Source organism: Triticum dicoccoides, chromosome 3B (assembly GCF_002162155.2).
Source record: "Triticum dicoccoides isolate Atlit2015 ecotype Zavitan chromosome 3B, WEW_v2.0, whole genome shotgun sequence".
NCBI lineage: Eukaryota > Viridiplantae > Streptophyta > Magnoliopsida > Poales > Poaceae > Triticum > Triticum dicoccoides.
This window is the reverse complement of record NC_041385.1, coordinates 35103945-35108677: the sequence shown is the minus strand read 5'-3', so window position 1 is coordinate 35108677 and position 4733 is coordinate 35103945.

Genomic DNA, 4733 nt, shown 5'->3' with positions numbered 1-4733 from the left:
TTGCGTTTGCGTTGAGCATGAATATGATCTGGTCATGTTTATTGCAATACGGTTATTCATTTAAAGTCAGAGAATAATTGTTGTTCTATTTACATGAATAAAACCTTCGATGGTCATACACCCAATGAAAATAGTTTGTTGGATCTCAATCGTAGTGATACACATATTCATAATATTGATGCCAAAAGATGCAAAGTTGATAATGATACTACAACTTATTATGGCACTGCCTTTGGGTCATATCGGTGTAAAGCGCATGAAGAAACTCCATTAAGATGGACTTTTGGAATCACTTGGTTATGAATCATTTGATGCTTGCGAACCATGCCTTTTGGGCAATATGACTAAAACTCCGTTCTCCGTAACAATGGAACGAGCTAGAGACTTGTTGGAAATAATACATACCGATGTATGTGGTCCAATGAGTGTTGATGCTCGTGGTAGGTACCGTTATTTTCTGACCTTCACAAATGATTTGAGCAGATATGAGTATATCTACTTAATGAAACACAAGTCTGAAACATTTGAAAAGTTCAAAGAATTTCAGAGTGAAGTGGAGAATCATCGTAACAAGAAAATAAAGTTTCTGTGATTTGATCGCGGAGACAAATATTTGAGTTACGAGTTTGGTCTTCAATTAAAACAATGTGGAATAGTTTCACAAGCTCACGCCACCTGGAACACCATAGCGTTATGGTGTGTCCGAACGTCATAACCGCACTTTATTGGATATGGTGTGATCAATGATGTCTCTTATCGGTTTACCACTATCGTTTTGGGGTTATGCATTAGAGACAGCTGCATTCACTTTAAATAGGGCACCATCAAAATCCGTTGAGATGACACCTTATGAACTATGGTTTGGCAAGAAACCAAAGTTGTCGTTTCTTAAAGTTTGGGGCTGCGATGCTTATGTGAAAAAGCTTCAACCTGATAAGCTCAAACCCAAATCGGAGAAATGTGTCTTCATAGGATACCCAAAGGAAACTATTGGGTACACCTTCTATCACAGATCCGAAGGCAAAATATTCGTTGCTAAGATGGATCCTTTCTAGAGAAGGAGTTTCTCTCGAAAGAAATGAGTGGGAGAAAAGTAGAACTTGATGAGGTAACTGTACCTACTCCCTTATTGGAAAGTAGTTCATGAGAGAAAACGGTTCCTGTGACGACTACACAAAATAGTGAGGAAGCTAATGGTAATGATCATGAAACTTCAGATCAAGTTACTACCGAACCTCGTAGGTCAACCAGAGTAAGATCCACACCAGAGTGGTACGTTAATCATATTCTGGAGATCATGTTACTTGACCATGGCAAACCTACGAACTATGAGGAAGCGATGATGAGCCCAGTTTCCACAAAATGGCTTGAAGCCATGAAATCTAAGATGGGATCCATGTATGAGAACAAAGTATGGACTTTGGTTGTCTTGCCCGATGATCGGCAAGCTATAGAAAATAAATGGATCTTCAAGAGGAAGACTGACGCTGATAGTAGTGTTATTATCTACAAAGCTCGACTTATTGCGAAAGTTTTTCGACAAGTTCAATATGTTGAATACGATGAGATTTTCTCACTCGTAATGATGCTTAAGTCTGTCCGAATCATGTTAGCAATTGCCACATTTTATGAAATCTGGCAAATGGATGTCAAAACTGCATTCCTTAATGGATTTATTAAAGAAGAGTTGTATATGATGCAACTAGAAGGTTTTGTCAATCCGAAAGGTGCTAACAAAATGTGCAAGCTCCAGCGATCCATCAAGGGACTGGTGCAAGCATCTCGGAGTTGGAATATACGATTTGATGAGTTGATCAAAGCATATGGTTTTATACAGACTTTTGGAAAGGCCTGTATTTACAAGAAAGTGAGTGGGAGCACTACAGCCTTTCTGATAAGTATATGTGAATTACATATTGTTGATCGGAAATGATGTAGAATTTTCTGGAAAGCATAAAGGAGTGTTTGAAAGGAGTTTTTCAAAGTAAGACCTCGGTAAAGTTGCTTACACATTGAGCATCAAGATCTATAGAGATAGATCAAGATGCTTGATAAGATTTTTCAATGAGTACATGCCTTGATTAGATTTTGAAGTAGTTCAAAAATAGAACAGTCAAAGAAGGAGTTCTTGCCTGTGTTGCAAGGTGTGAAGTTGAGTAAGACTCAAAACCCGACCATGGCAGGAATAGAAAGAGAATGAAAAATTATTCCCTATGCCTCAGTCATAGGTTCTATAAAGTATGATATGTTGTGTACCAGACCTATTGTATAACTTGCTCTGAAGTTGGGAAGGGAATACAATTTTTTGATCTAGAAGTAGATCACTGAACAGCGGTCAAGAATATCCTTAGTGAGGAGTAAGGAAATGTTTCTCGATTATGGAGATGATAAAAGAGTTCGTCGTAAAGAGTTACATTGGTGCAAGCTTTTACACCGATCCAGATGACATATTGAAAGTGGGAGCAATTAGCTAGAGTAGCTCCGTGCAGAGCATTATAGACATAGAATATTTGCAAAAATAAATACGGCTCTGTATGTGACAGACCCGTTGAGCAAAACATGATCACACCTTAGTACTCTTTGGGTGTTAATCACATATCGATGTGAACTAGATTATTGACTCTAGTAAACCCTTTGGGCATTGGTCACATGACGATGTGAACTATGGGTGTTAATCACATGCAGATGTGAATATTGATGTTAAATCACATGGCGATGTGAACTAGATTATTGACTCTAGAGCAAGTGGGATACTGAAGGAAATATGCCCTAGAGGAAATAATGAAGTTATTATTTATTTCCTTATATCATGATAAATGTTTATTATTCATGCTAGAATTGTATTAACCGGAAACATAATACATGTGTGAATACATAGACAAACATAGTGTCACTAGTATGCCTCTATTTGACTAGCTCGTTAATCAAAGATGGTTAAGTAACCATAGACATGAGTTGTCATTTGATTAACGGGATCACATCATTAGGAGAATGATGTGATTGACTTGACCCATTCCGTTAGCTTAGCACTTGATCGTTTAGTATGTTGCTATTGCTTTCTTCATGACTTATACACGTTCCTATAACTATGAGATTATGCAACTCCCGTTTACCGGAGGAATAGTTTGTGTGCTACCAAACGTCACGACGTAGCTGGGTGATTATAAAGGTTCTCTACAGGTGTCTCCGGAGGTACTTTTTGGGTTGGCGTATTTCGAGATTAGGATTTGTCACTCCGATTGTCGGAGAGGTATCTCTGGGCCCACTCGGTAATGCACATTACTATAAGCCTTGCAAGCATTGTAACTAATGAGTTAGTTGCAGGATGATGTATTACGGAACGAGTAAAGAGACTTGCCGGTAACGATATTGAACTAGGTATTGAGATACCGACGATCGAATCTCGGGCAAGTAACATACCGATGACAAAGGGAACAACGTATGTTGTTATGCGGTTTGGCCAATAAAGATCTTCCTAGAATATGTAGGAGCCAATATGAGCATCTAGGTTCCGCTATTGGTTATTGACTGGAAACGTGTCTCGGTCATGTCTACATAGTTTTCGAACCTGTAGGGTCCGCACGCTTAAAGTTTTGATGATGGTTAAATTATGAGTTTATGTGTTTTGATGTACCGAAGGAGTTCGGAGTCCCAGATGAGATCGGGGACATCACTAGGAGTCTCGAAATGGTCGAGACGTAAAAATCGATATATTGGACGACTATATTCGCACTTCGGAAAGATTCCAAGTGATTCTAGTATTTTTCGGAGTACCGGGGAGTTACGGGAATACGGGGGAAGCAGTATATGAGCCTTATTGGGCTTTAGGGGAGAGAGAGAGGCAGGTCGCGCGCCCCCCAATGACTAGTCTAAATTGGACTAGGGGGAGGGACGGCGCCCCCTCCTTCCTTCTCTTTCCTCTCCCCCTTCCTTGTCTCCTACTCCTACTACTTGGAAGGGGAGGAAAAGGACTCCTCCAGGGCACGCCATAGGGGCCGGCCCTCTCCCCCTCCTCCAGTCCTTTATATACGTGGCCATGGGGCATCCCATGAAGACACAACAATTGATCTCTTAGCCGTGTGCGGTGCCCCCCTCCACCATAGTCCTCCTCGATAATATCCTAGAGGTGCTTAGGCGAAGCCCTGCGATGGTAGAACATCAAGATCGTCACCACGCTGTCGTGTTGACGGAACTCTCCCTCGACACTCGGCTGGATTGGAGTTCGAGGGACGTCATCGAGCTGAACGTGTGCTAGAACTCGGAGGTGCCGTAGTTTCGATGCTTGATCGGTCGGGCCGTGAAGACGTACGACTACATCAACCGCGTTGTTCTACCGCTTCCGCTTTCGGTCTACGAGGGTACGTGAACGACACTCTCCCCTCTCGTTACTATGCATCACCATGATCTTGCGTGTGCGTAGGAAAATTTTGAAATTACTACGTTACCCAACAGCTCACTCGATCCTCCCGAGCATCTCCGCGACTGCCTGCCCCTTCAACCAGGAGCTTCGCCCTCCACCGGCGCCCCCCCGGGCGTAGAGCTTATCCCTTCGTCGCCAATGATGTCCCCACACTCCTTCGACTAGGAGCTTCTCCACCTGGCCAAATTAATGGTGAGCACCATCTCTTCCTCTCGCTTCTTAAGTTCTTTGTTTGTTCGGGCTTCCTTGGTCTGTTGTCGGCCAACTGATCATGTTGATCTTCCACGGGGTTATAGTTTCCATAGGATGATTT